Here is an 11,237-nt window from a genome sequence, read left to right on the forward strand (position 1 = left end):
CTTTTTTCTTGATGAGTCTGGATAATGGTTTATCAATTTTGTTTATCTTCTCAAAGAACCAGCTTTCAGTTTTATTGATCTTTGCTACTGTTTCCTTCACTTCTTTTTCATTTATTTCTGATCTGATCTTTATGATTTCTTTCCTTCTGCTAACTTGGGTTTTTTTTTCTTCTTTTCTAATTGCTTTAGGTGTAAGGTTAGATTGTTTATTTGAGTTGTTTCTTGTTTCTTGAGATAGGATTTTATAGCTATAAACCTCCCTCTTAAAACTGCTTTTACTGCATCCCATAGGTTTTGGGCCATCGTGTTTTCACTGTCATTTGGTTCTAGGTATTTTTTGATTTCCTCTTTGACTTCTTCAGTTATCTCTTGGTTATTTAGTAGCATATTGTTTAGCCTCCATGCATATTTTTTACAGTTTTTTTCCTGTAATTGATATCTAGTCTCATAGCATTGTGGTCAGAAAAGATACTTGATACAATTTCAATTTTCTTAAATTTACCAAGGCTTGATTTGTGACCTAAGATATGATCTATCCTGGAGAATGTTCCATAAGCACTTGAGAAGAAAGTGTATTCTGTTGTTTTTGGATAGAATGTCCTATAAATGTCAATTAAGTCCATCTTGTTTAATAAGGTATCATTTAAAGCTTATGTTTCCTTATTTATTTTCATTTTGGTTGATCTGTCCATTGGTGAAAGTGGGATGTTAAAGTCTCCTACTACGATTATGTTACTGTCAATTTCCCCTTTTATGGCTGTTAGCATTTGCCTTACGTATTGAGGTGCTCCTATGTTGGGTGCATAAATATTTACAATTGTTATATCTTCTTCTTGGATTGATCTCTTGATCATTATGCAGTGTCCTTCTTTGTCTCTTGTAATAGTCTTTATTTTAAAGTCTATTTTGTCTGATATGAGAATTGCTACTCCAGCTTTCTTCTGACTTCCACTTGCATGGAATATCTTTTCCCATCCCCTCACTTTCAGTCTGTATGTGTCCCGAGGTCTGAAGTGGGTCTCTTGTAGACAGCATATATATGGGTCTTGTTTTTGTATCCATTCAGGCGGTCTGTGTCTTTTGGTTGGAGCATTTAATCCATTTACATTTAACATAATTATTGATATGTATGTTCCTATTACCATTTTCTTAATTGTTTTGGGTTTGTTATTGTAGGTTTTTCTTTCTCTTCTGTTTCCTGCCTAGAGAGGTTCCTTTAGCATTTGTTGTAAAGCTGGTTTCGTGTTGCTGAATTCTCTTAGATTTTGCTTATCTGTAAAGGTTTTAACTTCTCCATCGAATCTGAATGAGATCCTTGCTGGGTAGAATAATCTTGGTTGTATGTTTTTCCCTTTCATCACTTTAAATATGTCCTGCCACTCCCTTCTGGCTTGCAGAGTTTCTGCTGAAAGATCAGCTGTTAACCTTATGGGGATTCTCCTATATGTTATTTGTTGCTTTTCCCTTGCTGCTTTTAATATTTTTTCTTTGTATTTAATTTTTGATAGTTTGATTAATACGTGTCTTGGCATGTTTCTCCTTGGATTTATCCTGTATAGGACTCTCTGTGCTTCCTGGACTTGCTTGTTTATTTCCTTTCCCATATTAGGGAAGTTTTCAACTATAATCTCTTCAAATATTTTCTCAGTCCCTTTCTTTTTCTCTTCTTCTTCTGGGACCCCTATAATTCGAATGTTGGTGCATTTAATGTTGTCCCAGAGGTCTCTGAACCTGTCCTCAATTCTTTTCATTATTTTTTCTTTATTCTTCTCTGCAGTAGTTATTTCCAGTACTTTATCTTCCAGGTCACTTATCTGTTCTTCTGCCTCAGTTTTTCTGCTATTGATTCCTTCTAGAGAATTTTTAGTTTCATTTATTGTGTTGTTCATCATTGTTTGTTTGCTCTTTAGTAGTTCTAGGTCCTTGTTAAACGTTTCTTGTATTTTCTCCATTCTGTTTCCAAGATTTTGGATCATCTTTACTATCATTACTCTGAATTCTTTTTCATGTAGACTGCTTATTTCCTCTTCATTTGTTTGGTCTGGTGGATTTTTACCTTGCTCCTTCATCTGCTGTGTATTTCTCTGTCTTCTCATTTTGCTTAACTTACTGTGTTTGGGGTCTCCTTTTCGCAGGCTGCAGATTCGTAGTTCCCATTGTTTTTGGTGTCTGCTCCCAGTGGCTAAGGTTGGTTCAGTGGGTTGTGTAGGCTTCCTGGTAGAGGGTACTAGTGCCTGTGTTCTGGTGGGTGGGACTGGATCTTGTCTTTCTGGTGGGCAGGGTCGCGTCCAGTGGTGTGTTTTGGGGTGTCTGTGAACTTAGTATGATTTTAGGCAGCCTCTCTGCTAATGGGTGGGGTTGTGTTCTTGTCTTGTTAGTTGTTTGGCATAGGGTGTACAGCACTGTTGCTTGCTGGTCACTGAGTGGAGCTGGGTCTTAGCATTGAGATGGAGATCTCTGGGAGAGCTCTCACCGATTGATATTACATGGGGCAAGGAGGTCTCTGGTGGTCCAATATCCTGAACTTGGCTCTCCCACCTCAGAAGCTCAGGCCTGACAGCCAGCTGGTGCACCAAGACCCTGTCAGCCACACAGCTGTTGGAGGACAGCTGCCTTGAATGAGTTTGATCAGGCTTATTCTACTGCTGGTAATGTCTTATTTTTGAATCTGTGTGCTGGCTACATGGCTATACTTAGTGTCCACTGCTAGCTGGCTGGGAGTTCAGCTTTGCGTCCTCATTCCAGGATCCAGGCTGCTGAAGCTGCCACAAAAGGGAACATTACCTATATTAAGGAACCATTGACCGTAACTGCCCGCCTTGGCCAGGCACGATAATAACCACTTGCCTGAGTTGTCTCATAACAGGAGGTCACGATAAAGAATGCAGTGCTGCCACCAAAAAATAACCAGGAGAATTCGGGAGGGGCCAAAAACAGGATTAGTGTCCTTTTAAGCAGAGACACCAGGCAGCTTGGCAACTTGCTCCCCGCAGTGCTCAGACTGAATAAATGCCACATGAAGACAAGCAAGAAGGAGCTGTCTGCAAGCCAGGAAGAGAGCTCTAGCCAGCAACCAAATTGACTTGAACCTTGATCTTGGACTATTAGCCTCCAAAATTATGAAACAATAAACGTCTGTTGTTTAAGCCACCCAGTCTATGATATTTTGTTATGGCAGCCTGAGCAGACTAAGATACCCATTCTTTCTCTTCTCCCCTCACTTAACTCAAGTTCCTTCACAGGAGGGCCTGGGTTAGGTCAAGATCCCTCATCTTCATCATTGTGGCTTCTCTCACCATTTCCACACTGGATTGTAAGCACCTGAGGGCAGGGACTGACTTGCATTTATTTCCATAACTCCCCAGCATTTAGCAAATTATTCCCCTGCAGTAATACATGAGAGACCAGGCAGGACGCACAGAGAAGGCAGATGCCTGCAGAGGGTGCAGAAGGAAGATGCCTAAGCTGTTTTGTTATTTCACCTTTTCCTTTTAATGGTGTGTCAAGAAAGCATTTACTCCCATTGTTATGACTGCATGTGAACATGTTGAGGCCAGGAATGGCTGAGATGCTGGAGTAAAAACAGAGTGAACCATGGTCATTATGTCAAATGTGGAAGACAAAGAACTGCATCATCTGCCCAGTGCAGGCACCTCTCTCCAGGCTTGGCTGGGAATTGCAGACAGCTTGAGGTGCAGGAGGTGGTGTGGGGGGTGGACTTCTAGAAGCACTGGAAGTCTTGCATTGGTGAGGCCTTGGTATAAAATTAGGAAGATCTATCCAGTCCTTACTAGGGGAGATATTCAAAATATCTGACATCTGGTAGGACAGTTGTAAACAACCAGTGCAGCTGTATTAGTGCACAGCAGCTGCTCATCAGCCCAGTAGTGAGCTAAACTCTGTTTCCACTTTCCATGTTTGCTTCACATACAAAAGTCACATTTGTGGGCACAACTAGGTCAGGGCAGTTAAAATCCAGCCTGTATAAATCACCAGAAGAGCATGTGTGCTGCCATGAGAGTTACCCAGAGAACTAAGTCACTCAAGGGCACAGGGGCAGGAGACCCCATTCTAGATCAGACACCCATCTAGCTCATGCAAATGTTTTTCTTTTTTAAATATTTATTTTGTTTATTTATTTGGTTGTGCCGGGTCTTAGTTGTGGCAGGTGGGCTCCTTAGTTGCAGTATGTGTGTGGGATCTAGTTCCCTGACCAGGGATTGAACCCGGGCCCCCTGCATTGGGAGCACAGAGTCTTAACCACTGTGCCACCAGGGAAGTCCCCATGCAAATGTTTTTAATTTAAACCAAATACCAGGGAACCAAAAATAATGCCCACAGTAATCCTTGCCAAACACAAATATATTAAATGTACAAATTGGCATCCTATTTTCATGCGTACTTCATCTTCTTCACTGCAAAGTTTCAAACGTTGCAAGGAATAGATTTAGAGAGGCAAAATGTAGAAAACAAACCAAATATAAGATTTTGCTTATACTCTAGGAATTATGTAATGTGAAAAAGTTATTTCTAGTAGGTCCTGGCATAAATTCCATAAGATGAGAAACAGTGATAAGGGGAGTAGATGTAACCAAATGTTAGGCTCCAATCTAAACTGTTCAGGCCACATACAATTCCTGCACACAGTGGAGGCACATACTTCTAGAGGAAACTCCCACATTTGGAATGCATCTAAGCGATATGGCAAAGCAGAATTTCTTGAATTCTAGAAAAGGATTTTATATATAAGTATTCACTTCAGCCACAATAGCACCTCCATTGTTCAAATGCCATTTATGTAATGAATTTAGTTATTCAGAACCCAGCTGGGAATCTGGAAAAATTTCCAGAGGCCTTGTAGTGATTAAGGCATGTAAGTCCATGCATTAAATGCCATTCACTTTACTTCCTAGGAGAAACCCACATTATTCAAAACCTCTACACAATTTTCTAAGAGGCTTGGATATTTGGTATTGGAATATGGCAGAGGCTGCTAGTGGTTGGCCCCAGCATCCATCCTTCCATTTCTACTCAGTATCAGAAACTCAAGTTTGTTCAGGGGAAGTCATGCAGCCAGATAAAAACTGTATTTACAACTATAAATGTGATAAACATTTGACCAATGAAAGACAAGCAGAAATGTTGTTTTATAGGCCACCCAGGAAGTATCCCACAAAGTGGGATCCAGCCCTTCTGTCTTCCCACCTTCCAATCTGCTGGCTGCCTTGCTATGATGATTCTAGGAGTCTTCTTGGACTGTGACTATGAGGACTATGGCCTAAAGATGTTGCAGTGGAGAGCTAGAAGGAGACTGAATCCCTAAGAAATTCAAGATGTGTCCTACTCATCTTGGACTGCCTGTCTCTGGTTTCTTACACATGAGACAGAAATAAGCTACTATCTTGTTTTAGCTGCTATTACTTTTGTTCTAAATGTTATATGCATCCAAGTTTATTCTAATAAATATGCTCGACATAAATCAAAAGTAATAAATTGTTAGTTTTGTGGTTACTAGAAGCAGATACATGAAACCTGGGAAAAGGGGTGTCTGACACCCCTAATAAGACACCAAAAAAAAAAAAAAGAAAAGAAAGAAACCCAGAAAACACAAACAACTAAACCTGTAGTAGGTTTTCCTGTAAATACTTTTAAAGTAAAGCATTCTAGTCACACCTATTGAGATAAACTGTCCCAGACCTCTTAGGTAGGCTCCAAGGGTATCAATATGCTACAGAAAATTAGAATCATCTGAATTCATGTGTAATTATGCTTGGAGTCAGCAAGAATAAATTGTGTTTGGTTTAAGAGATAGGAAATATCATAGAAATATTTTAATTCAAAATACCTTCATTTTTAAAAAAAATTTTGCTCACAAAAGAGCATGCAAAAAGATCAAGTTTTCTGGAAATTCTGTGATATGGAATAGTACATTCTTCCAGGTTGCAAAATAAATGAGTTGTCACCGGATACGGTTCTGTTGTTTTTAATGTGCTGATTTTATGTAAGAATAATTTTCTCAAAATAGCTCTATACTTAAGTATTGTATTCATTTTGTTTGGTCAGCATTCCAACTAGATATACATTTTTGCCACAAAATAAAAAGTTAAAAGAAAACCACAAAATAATATCTTGAGCCTTGGAAGCAACAAAATAAATGTTATGCCCTTCCTGCTCTCTTTATTTCCTGGAAAGTTTTAGCTCTTGTATTCAAATCATGTGAAAACTCTCACCTGAGCAATGCTTTACACAGATGAGTGGAGAAAGAGCCAGCTTTTTCTGGCAAGGACCAGAAGTAGGTCTAAAGGCAATTTGATCTTTAAGCCAAAACCAGATAAATGAGAAACATATTGCAAATGGGAAATCAACGCAGAACTTGCTGGCTATTTACCATTCTCCAAGCAGAGCTAAAGATAACAATGGCATAAACAGTGCAAGCAAAAAGTTAAAGAACAAAAGCATTTGTGAATAAAATCCCTTAGTAGTGCCTTCATTCACATTGAGTAACAGGAACTCTCCCCTCTAATGCTTTACCTTCCAGGAGATAGATGCCCACACCACGCGTTCTCTCACAATCCCCAGCTTCCAGGATTCTTCAGTTCTCTTACCAATTGTTACATTTTTTCCCCCACAAAAGTTTTCAGCACTGTGAGGGCAAAGGCTGTATTGTTCTTATGCACAGTTATATCCCTGTTACCTGCCTACATAGAACCTGGCAAATAATAGGTCCTCATTTAGATGTCGGATGGATAGATGAATGGATGATGGAGAAAAAGAAATTTGGAGGAAGGTATGATTAGGCCCATAAGCCAGGGACATATTTTAACCAGAAAAAATCCTTAATTCCCACTCCCTCCAACCTATCTTTGACTCTCTGAAAACATAAGGGCTCCAGAGGAAGAAAGGGAGAGAAAATGTAAAGAGGAAATAGAGGAAAAGGAGACAGTAATGAGAAGCTCACCAAATTGATTTTGTAATATTCATCCCTACACACACACACACACACACACACACACACACACACGCTTCTAACATACAGAGCTGTTCAACACAGGCCAGATGTTGCCTCAAAAAATGGTTACTTTGAATATTGTGTTAATTAGATAATAATCGATCATATGCAAATTTCTGCAACCCCCAAGCCTGACAATGGGCCCTCAGCGGGGACTTTCCTAGGTGGATGGTACAAGGCCTAGGAGTCACATCTGAGGTGGATGAATTTGCATTTTACACTTCACTTTCCCTCTGGCTATTTAGTGCTTTGCTTGCTGAGTAATAACAAGCCTAGAGGCTGGGCGAGAAAAGCAGGAATAAAAGAGGCCCGGTTTATCCAGAAACTGAGTAATACACCTGTAAGAACATAGAGTAAACCGTTTCCTTAACTAGGAACATAAAGCTCAGCAAAAACATAGCCACAAAAAGAGATGAACAGCAGAATGATGCAATGTACGATAGTCAGGACTAGGGCTTGTGTTTCTGGTTGTGTTTCTGATTCTGCTCTTCTAGGCTCACAGGTGTGCTTCCTTACCTCCATATATTGAACTCAGATGTGGCTGTATGATTATCTACCATCAATAAAACATGAGGGCAAGTGATATGGGTCACTTCCAGGCGAAGCATTTAAGACCTGGTGCATGATTCCTCGTGACCTTTTTTCTCCCTGCTGCCATGATGGGTTCCTTCCAAACAAGGGAGCCTCTACCAGCCTGGGTGCTAGAGTGAGGATAATGTAGAACAGGCATCAGCAATCTACAGCCCCTGGGTTGGCTGCCTGCTTTTATAAATAAAGTTTTATTGGAATAAAGCCATATCCATTTGCCTATGTTTTCAAGTTGCAGTGGTAGAATCGGATTGTTGAGGCAGAGACTGTATAATAGGCAAACCTAAAATGTTTACCAAATGGGCCTCTAAGAAAAAGTATGCCAACTGTTGATACAGAGCACTGTTTCCACAACCCACATACTTGAGAAAGACATGTAGATTGAAAGGAAAGACATGCTTTTGCTATTTTTAAACCAACAAAAAGTGGGAATTATTTATTATTCATACATAACCCAGGTTATTCTGACTGACACGAAACGCTTAAAAGAAAATCACCCAATTTGTGTGTCATTAACAGAAATATATTACTCAAGAAATAGTGGGGCCTCCCTGGTGGCGCAGTGGTTGAGAGTCCGCCTGCCAATGCAGGGGACACGGGTTCGTGCCCCGGTCCGGGAAGATCCCACATGCTGCAGAACGGCTGGGCCAGTGAGCCATGGCCGCTGGGCCTGTGCGTCCAGAGCCTGTGCTCCACAACGGGAGAGGCCACAACAGCGAGAGGCCCGTGTACCACAAAAAAAAAAAAAAAAAAAGAAATAGTGAAAACACAGATGTTAAAAAAAACCTTATGGTTACCAGGGGGTAGAGGGGGAGGAGGGATAAATTGGGAGATTGGGATTGACATATACACACGACTATATATAAAATAGATAACTAATAATGACCTACTGTAGAGCACAGGGAACTCTACTCAATATTCTCTAATAACCTATATGGAAAAAGAATCTAGAAAGGAGTGGATATATGTATATGTGTAACTGATTCACTTTGCTGTGCAGCAGAAGCTAACATTGTAAATCAGCTATACTCCAATAAAAACTTTAAAAACGTAGTGAAGGGCTTCCCTGGTGGCGCAGTGGTTGAGAGTCCGCCTGCCGATGCAGGGGACGCGGGTTCATGCCCCGGTCCGGGAAGAGCCCACATGCCACGGAGCGGCTGGGCCCACGAGCCATGGCCACTGAGCCTGCGCATCCGGAGCCTGTGCTCCGCAACGGGAGAGGCCACAACAGTGAGAGGCCCGCATACAGCAAAAAATAAAAAAATTAAAAAAAAATAAAAACATAGTGAAAACAACTAACACAGTACTTGGTGCAGAGTTAAGCACTTAGGTACTAGTTTCTCTTTTCCTGGTTGAACATTCCCCATGGAAAAGAGACAGAGCCCTGGTGTAATCAGGAAGGGACTACTTGTCACTCCCTCAGGACTCATTGTCTAAAAGTGGTGGGTTTTCAGCAATTTTTAAAGGAAAGATGTTGACTTGTCAGTTATTAAAATGTTAGAAAACATTAGAAGAGCCAGAGAATGAAAGCAAAGGTGAGTCTGTTGAACACGTTGAAATCAATTGTCAGAACAAGAGGCATGTAAAGAAAGGAGGCAAAGAGTGGCCCCTTTTCATCTGATTGCTCCTGGGATGCTGGAGCCTGGCTACACGTTTGAAGCAGAGGTGAAAAAGCTGAACTGGATACAGCTACTTCAGTAATGGAAATGATTTAAAGTTTTAAATGGTAAGTATTTCCACCCCCCTGACCCCCCCGCCCCCCTGCTCTGGGAGAAAGTTTAGGGAATATTTGTTAAGTTTTAAATATCAATACCAACAACGAACACTTTGACAGTTCTTATAATGTTCTAGGCGCTATTCTGAGCACTTGACACATTTTCGCTCTTATAATCATCACAATCCTACGAGTTAGGTATCATCATTATCTCCAGTTTAAATAAAAGGGTGAAGCATATAGAAATTAAGTAGCTTTCCCAAGTCAGCAATTACAAAGAAGTGGAGCTGGCCTTGAACACAGGCATTCTGGGTCCAGGGCAATGGCTCTCATCCATTTTGCTCTATTGAAGTTCAAAAGTTTACTACTGGACTTGGGACAGAGTATGAAGGCAAAGACTCATTGCTAGGCTGCTGTGTTCGCTAGGATGCTTTGGGTCTGTGTATCAGAAAACCCAACTCAAACTGCCTTAAGTGACGAAGAAATTATCTCGTGTAACAGAAGTCAATAGGAAGGGCAGCTGCAGAGTTGGTCGTCAATGGTTCACCGATATCATGGAGAACCCAGGTTCTCTTTGCCTTTTTTTTTTTTTTTTTGCGGTACGCGGGCCTCTCACTGTTGTGGCCTCTCCCGGAGCACAGGCTCCGGACGCGCAGGCTCAGTGGCCATGGCTCACAGGCCCAGCCGCTCCACGGCATGTGGGATCTTCCCGGACCGGGGCACGAACCCGTGTCCCCTGCATCGGCAGGCGGACTCTCAACCACTGCGCCACCAGGGAAGCCCCTCTTTGCCTTTTGATTCTGTTACCCACAGCACTGACTTCACCTAAGGCTCTTTACCCTTACGGTCAGTGAAGGCAACCAGCAGTAAAGGGTGCATATGTGCTCCTTTGCTGCCACCCAACAAGAAAGAGACTCTTCCCTCTATTTTCCATTCTTTCTGGGCCAAATTAGGTCACATGCTCATGCCTGGGGTGGGGTAGCAGGGGGGAAAGGTGACCAGGGCAATGCCGATGCTGTTTGGCTTAGATAAATCAGGGTTCCTGGAATTGGAGAAGGAGTCAACTTCAATCCTGCTGCATGGCAAAGGGACTTAATACCTGAATAAAATCCGAGTTTAGTTAGGAAGGAAGATGGGAGTTGGATGGATAAGCAACTAACAATGTCCAGCGGCAGGTATCAGCTAAAATGCAACCATATCTGCCAACGTGGTTATCTCTGCGACCCTTTCTCTGGGAATCCTTTCACAGAGACAGTATACTGAAGTGATAAAAACTCATATTCTTCTTGCATCATGAGTCTGAATCTTAATTCTGTTATCTGTTCAAAGATAAGTTCCTTAAATTCTTGAGAGACTGACTATACAAACAGACAAATATATATTTAAAAATATGAATATATTAAAAAATATATTTATATATATGAATATATGTATAAATATATTTAAATATGTATATAAATAGGACTCTGACCCACGATCTGCAGCAACCCACCCAGAAAGCCAGCCTACTATGCAGTCCAGGAAGTCAGACTACTATCTCTAGCCATCAGTGCATGAACCCAAACAGTACCCCTGTAATAATAGGCCCCAAACAGTCAGGACTTGATTAATAACTGACATCTTTCATCATTTTTGGCCTCAATTCCAACTCAGGACCAACCAGAGAAAGTCAAATATGCACCCCTAACCAATTACACAGCAATTCCACAATTCTAGTTAGCAGCTTACAGCTTTCTCATGCCAACAGCCTCCAATCAGGATAGACCTGAAGCCTTCCCTTTCTCCACTACAAAGCTTTAATTTGAATTGCATGTTGAAACCATTTTCATGTAGTTTAAGAAGCTAAAATGTTAAGGATCTATGATGGAAATATATACTTAGTCCTCATAAATAATATTTCAAACCACAAAATTATAATTCATTACC

This window comes from Hyperoodon ampullatus (genome assembly GCF_949752795.1).
Source record: "Hyperoodon ampullatus genome assembly, chromosome: 8".
In the NCBI taxonomy this organism is placed as follows: Eukaryota; Metazoa; Chordata; class Mammalia; order Artiodactyla; family Ziphiidae; genus Hyperoodon; species Hyperoodon ampullatus.